The sequence below is a fragment of the Amblyomma mixtum genome, chromosome 5 (genome assembly GCF_055824585.1).
Source record: "Amblyomma mixtum isolate Tamu chromosome 5, ASM5582458v1, whole genome shotgun sequence".
NCBI lineage: Eukaryota > Metazoa > Arthropoda > Arachnida > Ixodida > Ixodidae > Amblyomma > Amblyomma mixtum.
The window spans coordinates 21743146-21761804 of NC_143016.1; the positions used below are offsets into that span (position 1 = coordinate 21743146).

Consider the following 18659-nt stretch of genomic DNA (forward strand, 5'->3'; position numbering starts at 1 on the left):
CCCTGTCCTAACCACAAGAAGACCGCTCATTAGCCCTTCTGGATCGCATTATCACAGACTGCAGTCTTGAGAGAGAGTCGCGACTTCGATGCCCACGTGGCTCTTATGCCCCAGTCAACCAGGACCCCTTTCTTAATGTCTGGCTGCTAGACGCCGCAGTTTTCAGTGAAGACGTACTATAACGGCGATGTCTAACTTAGCTGTCGCAGAGGTACCCTGTACAGCTACCATGTCAAACATGTTTTCACACGCCCCGTTATAGATCCAAAGCGGTCGGTAGTTCAGTGCCGATGGGCATAACAAACAGTCCAGTAGCTTATTGGAACTTTGATCTGGGTGTTTTTGCCTCTTCAGATATTCATAGCGTACATTATTTTTTTTCGCTTGTAGTTAGACTGTGACGCGGTGCAACTGTGACGCGGTGCAACGCATAATAGAAAGTGAAGTTTCCGCGTTCTTATATATTTACTTGGTCTGAAATGTAAAAAAAACAAACCCGCACCTTCAGTTCTTGGACTTATTTTAAGCACTCCCACTCCAAGGTTTCTTTCGTTTCAATCTTCGCTACTGTTGCTTGTAGTCAAGAGGAATCTGCATTTTCGCGCATACAGCTGCTAAAACAACCACAGGGCTCTTTTTAGTAACTACTGCACCGAAAGAACTTTAGGAAGATATGTTCCGAGTATCGAGGTACCACCCAAAGGCGCAGGGAGCAGCAATTACTTAATTCCCTCAGAGGAAGCTCAGAACGCATTTATGGCCAAAGCTACAGATCTATGCAATTCTGTTTGCGTTGGCGAGTGGCGCAGAACATCATCAAGGCCTTCTTAACTGAGCACACAAAGCCTACAAATGTTTTGAGTTGGAATTTTTCCATTTTCTTCATCTTATATCATTTTCTTGAAAACGGATGGACAGTGGCTTGGTTGAATGAAAAATAATTATCTCTCTGTAATGTTCCTTTCCAAACGCCCGAGCCAACGCAAAATACCCAATCTATCTTCATTGTTCTCTTAAATCGCTCCTTATGTCACTGCCTTTGCTCGCTTGTTCGCGTGCCACACGGTGCGGAATCCGATTAAGTTCTGCCTGGCGCGCAAATTCAGCAAGAACTTCTCGCAATTTTGCTAAGTGCGTCTTTCCTTCTTCAAGCTGCTTGTCTCAGGGCGAAAACTTTTCTAACGACCAAACAAGAGGCACAGCCTCGATACGCAAACACAAGGGCAGCAGCCAAGCGAAAGCAGTTTCGCCAATATACGGTGCGCAGAAAACTAATTGCTCTGAAGATTGCATGTGCAGTGCAAGAACCACCGAATCAGTTAAAACGAGAATAAAACAGCCCAAAAGTCGTAAGCCAGTTTACAACACCCCTTGTGTTCAGATTTGCGTCCACGTTGCATTTAAGCTGATAGGAAATTTTCCCATCTACATAACTTAGCTTCATCCCCCCCCCCCCCCCCCCCAACTTCCCGCTGTCCCAGAAAAGAGAAAACACGTTACCACAGATTTGGCTTCCCTGTTGCGCAGCTGGTCGTGGAGGCCGTAAAACTGAAGAAATATTTGGCTCTTTTGAAAGTGCTATTAGAAACTTTATAAATGGAGGGAGGGGGGGGGGGGGGGGGGGGGGGTATTATCTTTTTTTTTTTCGGCATCTTGCCGCAGCGGCCGAATTGCAGATATCAGAGTGAAGCCTACTTTTTCATTACTCGAGTATTCGAGCGTAAAGAGTCGTTCCGCCATAGCTTAGACAGGGTGAAGGGAATCTTTTTTGACACGCCATGCAAAGGCACTGGGTCGGCCTACTGTCTACGCGTTCTTATGTCGATGGAAAGGGCAGACAGCTTTGAAAATGCAGCGTCGCACGCGCTTATTAGGCTCGCACGCCCCCTTAACGCGTGTCTAATAGGCAGGCGTCAGTTAGGTGCTTAAATTAGGCGTTACTCTTTAATGATAACGCGCGACATTTGTGGGCGAATTAAGAGTCGGTCTGTATAACGACGGCCATTGTATGACACACAATGATTCGAGCAGTTTTTCCCACTGCTGCCTTCATTCGCTCTCCGAGAAAGCCGCATTCGGCCCCATGTAACTGCAGGGCCTTAGCCCTGACCCATGGAATTGTAGCGCATTCCTTTGGCTGCGCCTAGCGACGCAGTCGAGCTTGAAGGTAACGAGAAGAATAGAGAGCGCACCGGGTTGCGTATTGCCAACTCATACACCGAAGGCGCACTCAAGCACGCGACACCTAAAAGTGTGGTCACGTGACACGCTTTTGGCTGAAAATTGTCTCTGAATGCAACCTAAAAAGGCCGCATACACCCTTGGGAATTCGTCGATGAGTTTCGTGCTGGCAACTGTGGGTTAAAAAAAGTGACAGGATGGTTAACGCTCTGTAAGGTATGATTCAGTGACAGAGGCGTTTATATTTAACGATATGTGGAGGTAGAGAACGTAAGATACTTCGTATCTGTATAGTTCTAAAATGCTCTTTTTGGTTTGCCGCACATCTTCGTTTTTCGACTAGCCCTCCTCTCCAGTCTGCCGCTCGATGACCCTCTCCTCAGGCTGGGCGTTTTGGAAAAGGGAAAAGCTGCCGCAGATGGACTGCGCTACATTCCACCGCTCTCTCCGTACTCTCCCTCCTCCTTCCCAAGTAATCCTCCTCTTCCTCCTCCTTTCAGGTTAAGTACCCTCCGGTTGGCTCCCGTGGCAACATTACCCTCCGCTTACGCCTTACGCTCTCACCTTACCTTCCTCCCATGGTTCCTCCCTCCGCGGTAGCCACCACTCGGTTAAGTTTTTCTACCTTCCCGCCATACCTTCCTCTTTCCGCGGTAACCACCCACTGAGTGGTTTTCGTGGAAAAGCACCCACCGATTAAGCCAAATACTAGTGCTACTACCGAAAGTGCTACTACGACGACGACCGAAAGCCAAGAACGGGCGCTGTAAAAAAAGGGGAGAAATAACTGATTTCGTGCCGGGGACTTCAACCATGACTTTGCCTCCAAAACATCTCAAACCTAAAGCGCAAGGAATCCGCGAGGTGAATGTTGAATAATTTTCTTCCTATTAATTACGGGTAAAAAAAGAGACGGTCAAGTTTACCTCAATGAACAAGATGCGAACTGCTCTCTTACGCGTTCAAAAATGCGGGGTTTATTCGCTGCGCCGCAGAAAACACTTTTAACTCTACTGCAACGAAACGCAGTCGAAAAAATCTGAACTACCTCATGCCATACAAATCCGGACCGCATAATGCGATCCGGAAACTCTCAGACACCCCTATGAGCATTCACACCAAAATTCATGGAGTGAAACACAAGCTTAAAAAAAATAGTAACCAGTCACAGAGATGCTTTTGCGCTTCATGTACTCCCCGCATCAGAGCGGTCGGAATAGACTCCGTTGAATACGGTGTCTAAACATGCTGGTCCATATCACATGGCGTTTCCAGAGCCTGACCAGTCTCATCAGCCCAAAACATCACGGATCATTGCAGAGTTTTCCTCAGCAGGCAAAATCTGTTGCTGTCTTATTAAATGTTTCAACACGATGTCCTTCTTAAGAAACGTGCACTTTGTGCTCTACGTGACACGTGGTCTGGGCATGTTCGAGTACGCCTACGGGATACATTTTGGCGGCCGTGCGCACGCGGCCCCACGGCACATATGTTTTGCTCTACCGCCTGTATAATTATATAACTTTATAAAGCAGTTTAAATTCAATTCAGTTTTATTTCTCTAGTTATGCACTGCAAGGCTCACCGGGCAAAACGTCCGACTGGGGCGTTCACTGAGCCCTGGATACGTTTGACAGGGCAGCCACAACCAGTATATGCAGAGAAATGCATAATACGCATAAGAAGACACCCTTTCATAAATGGCATACGTTGTTAAGTGAGAAACAGTAAAAGATTATGTAAGGTTTAAGAAAGGCGCAGTATGAACCATTGTTAAAGGGAACATGTGATCCCGTGACATCTGCGCTTCCCAAAGCCCTGCTGCCTAGATGCGGCGAGAGTGGGCAGCATCAGGCACATGCGCGGAAAGACCCTTTTTACTTCTTTACGTATTAGTCCCCTCAGAAAATGTAAAAACAGGATCAGCAACCCTTTTCTAGGCCTAACGCCAATTCAAGATCAATGAAAAGGAGCTAAATTTTCAAAAGTAAAAAAAGCATTGTAAAGAAAAAGCAGTAAAAAACAAAACGACTAAAAAAGAAGAAACAAAAAGGCGCATCACAGTCAGTCACAGTCACAAGCAAACAGCCAAAGCACCGAGTGCAGGCCACGGTGAAAAAAAAAAACAAAAAAAAACGAGAAAATCAAACACAATATAGTCAAGGTCACAGTAAAAATCACAGACAGTCAAAGTAGAGAGTGCAGCCAGCCAGCCATGCTTACTGCGTATGCGCCTCGTGGGTTCAATTCCCGCAAGTCCGCGGTGTAGCGCCTGCAAAGTATGGAGGCCACACGATCGCATGTTTCATTTAACAGTGGCCCGTCCTGTACGCACATAAATATAAAGCTTACTAAAGCGGGCACATATACATAGACATATAACCAGAAGGAAAAAAATGCAGGTGCAAAACAAGACATGAATTACAACAGTAAAGGCAGTTACAGTTTAGTGAAATAATCCTTGAGTTTCTTGAGAGAAAAATTACCATATTTCATATCAGTTTAATAAACAGGAAGATTGCGCTTTAAATGTTGCAACTTGCAACTGGAGCAAAAACGAGGAGTAAACCAAGGATCGGTATTACGGTTAGCAACACCATATTCTTGGGTTGACAATGTTGATGTATGTCCTAAAAAAAAAGTTTAAACTCTTTTGAGGAAAACCGAAATGGGTGTAAGATGCGATACTCATAAAATCGATGAACTGAGGTAATATTGTAATCAAGAAATCTATTGACGGTAGTCAAGCCGGGATTCATGTTTGCTGTGTAGCGCATAATTTTCTTTTGAGGGACACTGCAAAACTTCACACCTAGAATTTAATATTTTTCGACAAGTTGTATAAGTTGGCCCAAATAACGTATTGTATGGTTTATTTTAAATAATTTATTTCTGGCGCGAAGTAATACCGCTTCGGTTTTGCTGGCATTCGTTTTAAAAAGATTACACTGCGACCAGGCACACTGTTAGGATTATAGAGTTTGGGTCCTGCCGGTAGTTAAGAAGGTAGAGATATCGGCGTAAGTGAAAGGTTTAACTGCTTCTGTCAGATTCGATTAAGTTGTTAATACACATATTATAAAGCACGGAACACAATGAAGTTCCCAGACAGTGCGTATCCCTACTCCCTAGATAGCTAACAATACCTCTCTGACGCAACGTTCTCTAAACGACGAAATAAACGTTTTCCAATCCAATTCTTATAGCCCACTGTCTGCGGCACGCCGCATACAATGGGCTATAAGAATTGGATTGTAAAACGTTTATTTCGTTGTTTAGAGTGCCGAAGACAATGGGTTAAAACAATTGGATTAGAAAACATTTATTTCGTCGTTTAGAGTAGGTTGCGTCACAGAAGTATTGTCAACTGTCTAGGGAATAGGGATACGTGCTGCTGTCTTCTGTTACTTGGGCATCGATTCAGCAGCATTAGGGGTTCTCCACAGATATAGTATGAACGCAGCTTGTTAAGGAGATTTTTATGATTTAGGCAGCCAAATGCCCTACTAAAGGCAGTGAAGAAAACGAGTGTACTTTGATTGGTGTCAATATTATGTATTATATTTCTTTTTTAGTGCCCATAACTCTGATTCTTTTGACGTACCCTTACAAAATTCAATCTTCGCATCGCTAAGCACGAGGATTTTTTCATTTTTTTTTTTTTGGAAAGCCCGGCGTCGTCGTCTTATGCGGCGGTGGCGGTGGCGCATCTTTTACCGCATACCACCTTCAGTTGATATTTGCTACTTCGAAAGCAATGCGGCGCGTTTTAAACAGTCCGTTTCCCCCGCACCATCCCCCCTACTGGACAGGGCAAGCGCGCGGTGGTATGAAAATGGGGCGAGAATGTTAACGGCGTGGGCGTGATGGCTGGCTCACTGACCAATCGCTATGGGAAGACATCATTAGCTGTCTTGGCACTGGTCTTGAGCGACAGCATATACGTTTCACCGTTTTTCTCTACAACAAAATCTGGTGCCAACGCAAATAGGCATCCCTCCGCTTCACAGATATTCCACATGCTCCAGCGGCCGCCCCCTGACCTGTATGTGCGTTGCCCACAAATCCACTTTTGTTCGCTTTTTTGTTCATTTCTAATCGAAGACATTTGGTTGGAAGTCACCTTGTTTTTAAGCTAATTACGTAAAACCGCCAGGCCCGTCGTTCTCCCCTCCTTCGTCTTGCTTTCTCTCTGGCCTTTACTACTCGTCTTTCCTTATCCATAGTTGACGAGTGTCCGTTTCCTGCGTGCATCATTGAAACGAAAAACCATTTTCCTTTCAGATGTCTCACAGAAGAGAGGCGCACCCCGTCCCTTCGAAAAAGTGAAGAAAGCAGAAAATTCATTACTGTTCTAATGACGTAATTCCCTAATTTAGTTCTGCGTAGACTAAGCAGCTTTTTTTGCCCCTTTTCTGAATCTCCTGACACCGTCAAAAGGCTAACGGCGAACACGGAGCGCATACTACCGCAGATTAATTTTTCTACGTAATTTTTTCGCGAAAAGCAAAAGCGCGCTTTACCAACAGAAAAACTAATAACGTAAGAGCCAATTATTGCAGTGAGGAACACTTGTCGTTACAAACATCTCGCACCGGCGAGGGCACGAAGCATAATTTATTACTCTACTCCATCATTCATTTTTCTTAATTAGCCACAGAAGCTTTGGGACGAGGTCCAGCTTCAGGAACGCCTACGTAGCTCTTTACGAGTGGGTAGCCGGCTGCATAAGGAGAAATGACTTGAAGCGCACGCCAGCGTAATGCTTGGCGCGCGCAAATCCGTTTACGTTGCCAGGGCTGCAGTACCGTAACGGCGTTAGCAATTCACTCACTCTTTCCGGGGGCCGTCTCCGTGCCGCCGAAGTGAAAGTCATTACAGGAGCAGCCATATAAGGCATGGCCCAGTCCTTCCAGTGCAGCATACAACGAGCACGCCATGTTTTCGGCGCGAACCGAAGTGGTCGCGTTAAATCTGTTGCCTGCATCGCAAAACTGCCCGTTGGCGTTCTTCTACGTAAACACACGCAGTGTGCATGGGGCGACTTCAGTCGCCGAACTGTGCCTCGTGAAATTTGGATTCAGTCTAGCAAGAACAAGACTTATGTCAGTTGTTTTCTGGTAATGGCGAGCCAAGCGCTTCAGTCCCGAATTATTGTCCTGTTGGGGGAAAATATTCAAAATTTCAGATTTTTGCAACTAACATGCGTCGCACTGCACAGAAAAATGTTCCCCTTCCCTTCTACGTGATGATTAATTATTGTACACTCCGTCGAGTCCAAATATGTAAACATCGTAACTTGACACCGCTTTCAGGGTCTCGCTTTTAATACTTTTATTTAAGCAAAGGCTTTCATCCTAAAAGCATGTCTCCTGCGTTCATCTCGCATGCCTGGCTTGCCTCGAAAGGTTTAAAATGTAAGCTGCAGCAATTCGCGACACATTTAACCTGGCAGAAATCAAAACCACACAAAAGAAGTTATGCGCACTGTCGTGACGCAAGGTAGCAGATCCCACCGCTGCCACCAGTTGTTGCGCCGCAAGGTAGCAGATCCCACCGCTGCCACCAGTTGTTACGGCTCAAGGTAGCAGGTCCCACCGCTGCCACCAGTTGTTAAGGCTCGAGGTAGCGTGTCCGGTTGTGGCGTCTCCAAGGGGACTCGTCCGGGATGAGGGAATGGTCTGAACTTCCGAGTTGGTTAGAGATTACAAAAACAAGCAGATTTAATGACAAGAAACTGAGACACTTATTTACATAAATTTACAAAGGAAGAACAAGGAATCAAAAGTTAAGAGTTCATAGCGTCGAGCGTCTGGATGAGCCTGTTAACCAAGGCTCAGAGCCACTGGATGGACCTATTACCGAAGGTCCAGAGCCTTCGTGCCCACCTTGGTCGCAGGTTATATAGCCCAAGACTCCGCCCCTGCACCAGGGGACCTTCCATCGCGACACAAAAGATCGGCACCAGCACCACCATCGAAGACCTGTTGAGCCCCCTCACTAGGCGGTAACTCATGGGGCACAAAAGGTCGCCACCACACGTCACAGACGCAGCTGGCCAAGACACCTGTTTAGAGCCCGCACGTGGGAACTGGCAAGTCCGCATTCCTAAGTCCGCAGTCCGCATTCCTATAGCATTGTGTCGTGTTGACGTCACAGCCGCAGCTGCGCAGGCTTCCTCGGATTCGTTCCGGGTTTTCTTTTCAAGACGAGGGACACCCTTTCTTCTCCTGTCGTCGGTTGCTTCTCGAAGGGGAGGTCGTTTTCGCCGAGCCGAGTGTGGGAAGAGCCTCGTCGGCCACTTCCCAGAAAGTCGCCCTTTTCTGTGAGGTCATCGAGGGGTCAAGAAGTCAAACGACCCGTCAAAATTGCCGCTACGTAGAATCTCCCTCCGTTTCATCTCGGGTCTCAAGATGAGTCGTAACAGCTACCTCCCCCGCCAGACGAGTCTCGGCGAGTAGCAGTCATCGCTGCTGCACGAAGAGACGACTTGCAGAAGCATGCCAGAAGTATGCCAGAAGCCCTCTGCCGCTCGCAACGTGGTCTTCTATTACGCCGGCCAAATTCTTTGAGGCGTCTCTGAAACCCCAACCACATGCGCAAGAAAGCACTTAACCTACCTCCGAGCAAACCAGTTCCAAAAGAGGGATTCAATTTCGGTAGCATAGTCGTTGTAGAAAAGCCCACACTGAAAACTCCCAGGACCCACACAAGCTGAGAAAAACCGAACCTGCTACTGTAGACATTTACTTTCAAAACCGCACGAAAAAAACTATTAGTAGCAATTTTGGTTCTTAAAGAGCATTCCGGACTGCTTAAAAAGAACAGCTAAGAAGTCCGCGTCCCTTCCTGCATGTATTTCAAAAAAAAGTAAAGAGCTCCAAAAGCTGCATACCTGAGTGAAAATCAGAAACTTTACAAAGACCACTCAGCCTTCCACTAAAAACTGGAAACTCGTTTGCCTTCACCCCTGTCTCGTTTTTTTTTTCAGTGAGTCAATGCACAAAAAAAAGAGGCAAACACTTATTCCCCGAATTGAACATTCTTTAGCCGCGCCCTGCGCGGTCGTGGTCGGATGGCCGGTCCACAAGCAGGTGCTTCAAGAAAACTGCGTGCTTGATTGGTTCCGCCTCTGCTCGACCTACTGCGGAAAGGGTGCCTCCACCATTTCTTTGTCCCTGCCTGCAGCGACCCCCTCCGACTCACGCGCTCTCTGCGGCGACCCTTTGTGTGGCTGTCGAGCCCTATTCTTCGTAACGCAAAGCATGCGTCTCGTGTCCAACGACCACGCCGTCTGTCGCTCTTTCGGCCCGCAAGGGCCACCTGGGCTTTCATCGGGCCCGTCCGCCTTCGGGAAAATGACACTGTGGGTTTTCCCTTTCCCTCAACAGTTCTCGAAGTGCTGTCCCGAGTTAATTTTCCGGCCCTCGCATCAGCATCTACACCTGCCCTAGCATTTTTCAAACGCTTGTCGCGTTCGCGATGTTTCTTGTGTAGCGACGCTACTTGCGCTTTATTCTGAGTGCTAGGCGACGGACTAACTGACGAATCGTCCACTCCTGTGGTTTCGTCTGAGCACCCAAGCTCATTTTCCTGCTGTCTTTCTATAGGGGCAGCCTCCTCCTCATTCCGGGCAACAGAAACAATCTCGTCTGTACGGCACTTTTCAGCGAACGTTGCGCTCTTGCCTGGCGCTTCACTGCTACCGTCAGGCGATTCCCTTTCACTCTTTGTGCCGCTTGATACCGCCTCGACTTCCTGAATGCTAGTGCTCGCCAGCTGCACCAGCGGTGTCCCTTCTCTGGCTTTGTCATTGCGTTCACACCGAACCTCGCTGCATTCTTTCTGGCGCGGGACATCTGTCTTATCTGCCAACGCGCTATCTGCCTCAGGGCTAACAGTACGCGCGTCACACCTTTCTTTTTCCTCGCAAAGGTTTCGCTCTTCCTGTTCTTTCTCCACGCGGAGGCTTTTCTGCGGAATAGTTTTACACTTCTCGCCTGCCTCCTTGTTGAGAAGAGGTACTACTTGCTGGGGACAACTGCCCGACCTCTCGCTCAACTGTTTTAAGTTACGGAGCTCAATCGCCCGCTGCAGAATCTTTTCAGCCCTCTCATCTGCCATCTTGTTGAGAAGAGGTTCCAATTGTTGGGGACAACAGCCCAACCTCTCGCTCAACTCTTCTTCTAATTTACTGAGCTCAGCCCTTTTCTTCAGTAATTTTGCTTCCCTCTCACGTTCGCGCTGACGCCATTTTTCCTCTCTTTCTCGCTCTTCCTGCTGTCTGAGCTGCTCTTTTTCTCGCTCTTTCTTTTTTTGTTCGATGAGACTCAACTCTTCAATGAGCTCCTCATCATCTGCCCCCAAATCAGTAATGGCCTGAATTATCATGGGTTTTCGTGCCAAACCCCTTGTCTCAATCCCCAATTCCTCACACAACAGCAACAGGTCCGACTCCTGCAGTCTCTGTAGGTCCATGATAGTTCTGAGTCTGAGCTATTTCCAAAACAACTATGCAAAAATACCAAACCTGTAAGATTTAAGCACAGGTGTCTACCAGTTCTAAATTTTAACCCTCTTTTAGAACCTGGTCCACATCAAAGGAAAAGCCAAGCACTCACCCACACACGTGATCATGTCCAAGACAGCTGCACTCTCGCTGGCCGACCGTTGTTGCCGCTTGTGGCTTCAGATTCCCATCGCTGATCCACAGTTGTTGGGTCTTCGTATCTCACCAGTCTTTGTTCCACAGATGTCGGGACTTCCAGGCCTCGAATCCCAAGGCTTCGGATCCCAGGCTTCGGATCCCACGGCTTCGGATCCCACGGCTTCGGATCCCACGGCTTCGGATCCCACGGCTTCGGATCCCAGGCTTCGGATCCCAGTTGGGTCTTCGTATCTCACCGCTGTTCACCAGTTGTCGAGACTTCCAGGCCTCGAATCCCAAGGTAGCTGATCCCACCGCTGCCACCAGTTGTTGCGCCGCAAGGTAGCAGATCCCACCGCTGCCACCAGTTGTTACGGCTCAAGGTAGCAGGTCCCACCGCTGCCACCAGTTGTTAAGGCTCGAGGTAGCGTGTCCGGTTGTGGCGTCTCCAAGGGGACTCGTCCGGGATGAGGGAATGGTCTGAACTTCCGAGTTGGTTAGAGATTACAAAAACAAGCAGATTTAATGACAAGAAACTGAGACACTTATTTACATAAATTTACAAAGGAAGAACAAGGAATCAAAAGTTAAGAGTTCATAGCGTCGAGCGTCTGGATGAGCCTGTTAACCAAGGCTCAGAGCCACTGGATGGACCTATTACCGAAGGTCCAGAGCCTTCGTGCCCACCTTGGTCGCAGGTTATATAGCCCAAGACTCCGCCCCTGCACCAGGGGACCTTCCATCGCGACACAAAAGATCGGCACCAGCACCACCATCGAAGACCTGTTGAGCCCCCTCACTAGGCGGTAACTCATGGGGCACAAAAGGTCGCCACCACACGTCACAGACGCAGCTGGCCAAGACACCTGTTTAGAGCCCGCACGTGGGAACTGGCAAGTCCGCATTCCTAAGTCCGCAGTCCGCATTCCTATAGCATTGTGTCGTGTTGACGTCACAGCCGCAGCTGCGCAGGCTTCCTCGGATTCGTTCCGGGTTTTCTTTTCAAGACGAGGGACACCCTTTCTTCTCCTGTCGTCGGTTGCTTCTCGAAGGGGAGGTCGTTTTCGCCGAGCCGAGTGTGGGAAGAGCCTCGTCGGCCACTTCCCAGAAAGTCGCCCTTTTCTGTGAGGTCATCGAGGGGTCAAGAAGTCAAACGACCCGTCAAAATTGCCGCTACGTAGAATCTCCCTCCGTTTCATCTCGGGTCTCAAGATGAGTCGTAACAGCACACATCTGTACACCCTGATCGCAACAAAAAAAATATATTTTCTGTTTAATTTTATTTCTTGTCTTTTAATATTCTTTAATTCCCCCCCCCCCCCCCAGAAAAAAAAAAGACATGTGGGAAGGCAATTTAACGCACCTATATTTTATTCTGGTTATTGTCAAGATAATTTTTGTCGACCATAAATACTTAGGCGCTGACAAAAAATAGGAAAAGATATGCAATACATTGCTTATTTTATTTTGGTTCTATTCCACTCGACGATAAGCTGCACTGGCTGCTGAATGTTCTCAGCACAGTGGCGCGGCCGTTCTTCAGGCAATGGAAGAGGACAGAATCAGTCATATTAGAATAAAATAAATAGCAACCCTTATATTAACCCTACTCTCTGTGAAGAAAATAAGCATGTAAGGTGCAACAAAAGCTATGTTTGAAGGAATCAGCTTGCTCATTATTAACCCTTGAGCAATGCGCCATCTTCTCCCAGCGACAAACACACACACGCGACAAGAGTGGGAAGACCACAGCCCCCTAGCTTCCATTTGAACGGGTATCCGCCTTCAGATAATATTCGCGGACAACTCGCGGTGTCAGGCGCAGTCTCGTCGTATATATGTAATGTTGCCCAAGCCGCAACCGCAGTGGACAATCAGTGGGCGTATTCGGGCAGCACAACCTAGATTCAGGACGAGCAGGATATAAACTGCGTGGTGTTGCGGTATAGCGCCGATGGGCTTTCTTCGGGCATTTTCTCTCTCGTGGTAAGCTCCTTCGTCCAGCGAGATCGCAATGTTGCGGCCGCGCTGCCTTTACGGAGAAAAGGTGGGTGGCGAGGAACTCTGTATTAGGCGCGATGCGGCTAGGCGGCGCGGATGCCTGAAGTGTCGCTTACGTCACGAGTTGATGGGGTGCTTCCGAACCGAGCTTCTGCATTGGGAAGAGACGCACAGCGCTATCGAAGGACTTTGCGTAATCCTCTTAGCTTTAAAGGTGCACTGAAGAGGAATCTGAACTCGTCTTTTTGCCGCGGGAACTCAATCTACACGTTCCGAGCATTCCTAAAAACTTCGATTTATTGCCCTGTGCGGCCGATTTCCCTAATTAAATCGAATTAACGTCCGGCTCCCGCCTTTTTTTTTTTTAATTCTCCCTCGTACGGTGGGCGGAGTCGACCAACGCGGGGAGTGCCTTTCACCCAGTCCCGTGGCGGCTTGCCGCTCTACCATCGGCGAAGTAATACGTAGTAGTCCGTAGAAGCAAATAGTCCGCGCGTATATTTATTTCTCCGGGCTTATTTTGCGGTTATATTATCTGCAAATGAAACTATTTATTCACGGAAACCTAAAAAACAAAATGAAGCGACAGCAAAGCCTCCACGGAGCTGGTTGAAAGGCACTCCACGCGTTGGTCGACTCCGCCCACCGTACGAGGGAGAATTAAAAAAAAAAAGGCGGGAGCCGGACGTTAAATCGAATTAATTAGTGAAATCGGCCACACAGGGCAATAAGTCGCAGTTTATAAGAATGCTAGGAACGTGTAGATCGAGTTCCTGAGGCAAAAAGACGAGTTCAGATTCCTCTTCAGCCCACCTTTAAGCGTCGCGTCAGGACAACCTCTCTGACTGACTAGAAGAGGCGATTGGATGCGATCAGCCGCCTTTGTTGAAGGGGCCTCCACCACTCGTAGTTCATGTAGTGATTGCAGTATGCGTGTATGCGTGGTTCCATTATTGGACCACGCATTTTCTGCCTCTTGGTTTGAGCAGCGCTACAGATATGTCACTAAAAAGCTATGTCAGTCAATGCTTAACTGCAAACCGGGTGTTCCAACTAAAATGTTCTGCAATTATTTAAAATAGGCTTTTCGAGTTACAAGAGCTCTTTTTTTTTTCAGCATAACATTGTAGTGCCTCCTGTGACCTGCGGGGTCAAGAACGGAACGACGTTTTTGCCATACTCTGAGGGTGTTGTGTACAAAATTTCTTTATAATATGGGCACATATACATTGGCCAAGCAGGGCGATGGATTAATATACGTCTTAAACAACGTCTGGATTCATTAGATTCAACTAAGTACACTAATTTAGCTCACCGTTGCTTAATTGCAAATCTTCTTTTTCTTCATTACAACACAGTGACATTTTGTTCAAATACCCTGTCCGATTAACTAAAGAGATCAGCGAAGCTTACCACATGAAGAGAAAACCAAGATTGTGCGTCATCGAGCACTCTATCTGTCTACATAATGAGGAAGTGGCGTTCCTCGATCCCACGTATCAACACACACGTTATGTTTCGTTTTCTGGTTGTTTTCCTGCATTTTCTTTATATTCGACTTGTTTCCTGTGAATAAACTTCAGTTGTAAGTCAACGCTTGTCCAGTGTTCCTTCCGCTTTCGTACCCGTCTTTTGTGGTGTTACCCTCAAGATGGCATTGTCAGCGGTGTAGGGCATCAGAATACAGCTAAGACGTGCTGCTGACTAGGAGGCTGATTAATAAATATTAAATAGCTAACTTTTAAACTGTTACCGTTAGTCTTCTTCTTTATTGAGAAGCGTGTAGCTTATCGTAAATAAAAGACATATCAGTGTTTATAATTACGAAAATGCAGTTACCCTCGGCGCTGTGGCTCAGCAAATTTTGGATATCTCAACGAGTTACGTGCACTGGAGAGGCTGCTTTGCCTGCTAGCTTCTCGAAAGCACGTATTTTTTCCGATGTAGCCATTATTTGTTCGGCCACAGCGCCGAAGGTAAATATATTTTCGCAATTCTAAAAACTGATATTTATACTACTTTCGGTGGGCTACAAGCCTCTCTATGAATATGTAACTAATATTAATAGTTAAAAGTTGACTACTCATTATTAGTTAACCATCTGCTGGTTAGCGCACCTGAGCTGTATTCTGATCAGCTACATCAGTGACAACGCTATGGCGAAAAAAAGCGCTCTTCTCACTTCAGAAGAATATTTTTTTAATTACATAACATCTTAGCTGAAACACCCGGTATAGGTCATAAACTTGGAGGAGAACCAAGAAGCTAAAATGGAGATTTAAAGAAAAGGGGGTGCAGGATGGAAACAAAAATTACAGGTACAACGTGAAAAACTGGTAGCAACCTCGAATAGCTCAGTGGTAAAGGATTGCTACGGCTGCCAAAGCACAATACGAATAGGAGACCATCACGAGAAGCGACATTGCACGCGTTCCGTTAAGCGCACCCTTGTACCTTCCTTGGCGTAGCACGGTGCGTCAACGGAGCGGAAGAAAGAAAGAGAGAAAGAGAGAAGGAAAAAAAGGAAGAAGAGAGAGAGGAAGGAAGAAAGAAAGAAAGAAAGAAAGAAAGAGAGAAAGAAGGGAAGAAAGAAAGAAAGAAAGAAAGAAAGAAAGAAAGAAAGAAAGAAAGAAAGAAAGAAAGAAAGAAAGAGAAAGAAAGAAAGAAAGAAAGAAAGAGAAAGAAAGGAAGAGAGAATGAAGGAAAGAAGGAAAGAAAGAAAGAAAGAAAGAAAGAAAGAAAGAAAGAGAAAGAAAGAAAGAAAGAAAGAAAGAAAGAAAGAAAGAAAGAAAGAAAGAAAGAAAGAAGAAAAGAAAGAAAGAATGGAAGGAAGGAAGAGAGGAGACCAGCGCTGTGTGTGTCTTGTCTCCTTCTTGGTCTGTGTGTGTTTGCGCTGTTGAACCATCACTATGAATCGACACCAACTAGCCCAATCCGCAGTTCTTCTACAGAGAAGGAAAGCAAGATGGAAATAAAGAGAGAAGGAAAGAAAGCAGGAAAGAAAGCAGGAATGAAATAAATAAACAAAAGAAAGAAAGAAAGTAAGAAAGGAAGAAAAAAGAAAGAAAGCAGAAAAGAAGGGAAAGAAAGAAGGAAGGAAAGGAAGGAAGGAAGGAAGGAAGGAAGGAAGGAAGGAAGGAAGGAAGGAAGGAAGGAAGCAAGCAAGCAAGAAAGAAAGAAAGAAAGAAAGAAAGAAAGAAAGAAAGAAAGAAAGAAAGAAGAAAAGAAGGAAGGAAGAAGGAAGGAAGGAAAGAAAGAAGGAAAGAAGGAAGGAAGGAAAGAAGGAAAGAAAGAAGGAAGGAAAAGAAGGAAGGAAGAAAAGAAGGAAAGAAATACAGCGCAGCTTTCATGAGAGCAGGTGCAGCTCTGAACAATCGTTCGTGACCTCGTATCACTTTTTATCCAAAGCTCTTCAATCCCTCAGTACGTAGCGCCCAATATATGGACAAATGGCTCAATATGGAGCGGGTCAGCTACACAGCCACAACCGCCAGTGCAGAAGCTTCGGACTGCAAGCAGCACCATCACGGAAATCGATATAACAACTCAATACACAGCTCACGTTCAGGTGATATTACTTGAGAGAATACAGCGTTTCTTACGTCTCGACTTTGTGTTTCCAGATGTAGTACGACCGTCGACGAGCTGAGCTCGGTCTTTCGTTCGCTGTGGCCCGACCGATAAAGTGGATCCTTTATATCACCGAAGTGCGCAAGAACGACAACGATTGCGGCTCTCGTCAGGACGGTTCGAAAACAAAGGCTTGCGATGAAGCCGAGGCTTGACGATGGATCGAGACTCGCGAAGGAAAAAAAATAAATATAGAAAGGCCAGAAGGGTTGCAGAGGTTGTGGGGAGGACACTGATGTTGGGCCAGTAAATCGGGTGCACGGAGAGCACACGGACAGAAAGCTCCGTCTGCGACAGCGATAAGTGGGAAAACGAAGACGAACTTGTAGACCCTTCCGAGATTCGTCAGAGCTGAGCTCCAAAGGTCGTTAAGAAAAAAAACGAATGAATGAACATATTTTCGAAGAAACGGACGTCCAGGTAAGTTTTACTTTTGTTTTTTGCTTCACTGGTAACCTTCTTCCTTCCAACCGCGGAACGACAGGAAGTCGGAAAACGAGAAAATTTTTCGTTGTTGATCCAGCCGCGTGTTCTCAAGCACTGTGCCGAAAAATACCAAGAAACGTTCGCAGAAGTTCGCCAACGTTATTTTTCTTTACTTTAAGTGAAGTAGCACAGATATCAACAAACATGTACAAACTAGACGCAGTCGGGAAATATTATTTCGGTTGCACTGATAAACTGCAAGATGTTGCGGTACGAAGTACGTTTCTAATTAACCTGCTCCGGGTGTTTGTCACCAACGAAAGTCCGTGCGATCATTCACCGTGTACTTTGAAGGGGTGGTGAACTGCGCGCTCATTTACTCGTAAAGCAAATGCGGAAGAGATGAGCCCAGAATCAAAGGCCCCGGCTTTATGTCGGGGCCGAGCGGAAATTGAAGAGTGCATGCACTCTCTAATACTCACAAACTACGTTCGTGTGCTGATCCGCAGCGCACTTTCATAGGAAAATAACAAAATCACTAATGAATTCCAGGCGCCCGGTGGACGACGGATAACAGCCAATACAGAGTCTTTAGCAAATAAACAAGACTAGAAGACCAATTCCGGGTTCTAAATTCGGACGTGGAACTCGGAGAATAGCACCCACTTATTTATGCGAACCCTGACTGGAATCTAGCTCCGTACTTAACAATGGTGCCTCTTCGGAGTCCACCGACTCTTTACTCCTGTGAACAATAGTTATAATTTTAATGGCGGCAATAACTTTAAAAACATTGACAACAACTTAGCGTCGATGACAGCGTGAAGCTCATTTGAATATGCCAATCTCGCTGCCGTTATATTTTTCTTTTTCGCAGGAACAAGGGCCGAATGCGTCGTCCATTATTGAGTCAAGCTGCCAACAGCTGTGGCTCGTCGGCGCGACGAGGGGCCAAAGCTCGAGGCATCTTGGAACGGCGAAGCGCATTGGTGCTGGCGTGAAGTGTTTTGTTCGAAGTTCACTTTGGCACACGTCGTTCACAATGTCGAGACAGGACCAAACGAAAGCGTGGTGAGCACAGCTGTTTAACGAAGCTGAGCCTCAACTAAGTTACGAACTCGTCGAACTAGCGCTGGCAAGGGCTATTCGGACGAACTTTCAATATGAGGAGGCTGTTTTGAATGATTTCAGAAAGTCAAGCTAATGGAGGTCACGCAGCTTATTGCAGTGGAGATTTTAATTTTCCGGCAGCGAAATCATTTGGCGGCTCTCATTGTAGAACTTCATGCCAATATGAACTGCTGTGATATGAAAGAGTGCTTGGGCGAAACTTTTCTGAATACGATGGCAATGAATGTTGAAAGCCCGAACAGAAAGCTGCAGACTTCCGGTTTTATTTAAGCGCATCGTTGAGCAGACAGCCCAAAAAGAAATGGCAATGCTACTGCCGCAATCTACCAGGGACGATATAATCATTCCGGTCTCGTTGGACACACAGCATTTCGCCTTTTGCCTATCCCTTTCACGTACCCCATCTGCCCTTCTTTATAGTGAAGCTTAAAGTTTGGTTGATTTACTTTGGTGAAGAATTTCTCTGCTCGCCGCGTAACAATGTTACGAACATAAAGGTGGCGTACTTCGCTCGAGAGTGACTCAATAACTTTGCAAACTGCCAAGACACCTCCTGTGCGCCTTGTTAGACGGGAACGCACGCTCAATTCTTGTGCTGCGAACGAACGCTCCAACACAAGAGAAATATTTTACAGCCTTTGAA

At 46.6% G+C, this 18659-nt stretch overlaps 1 protein-coding gene across 1 annotated transcript in view; it reads right to left on the bottom strand.

Annotated features, from left to right (window-relative positions):
* The window catches only part of LOC149341504 (oxytocin receptor-like), an 83036-nt gene that overhangs the window by 49440 nt on the left and 14937 nt on the right, over window positions 1-18659 (bottom strand). The gene's annotated exons all lie outside the window — the stretch shown is intronic.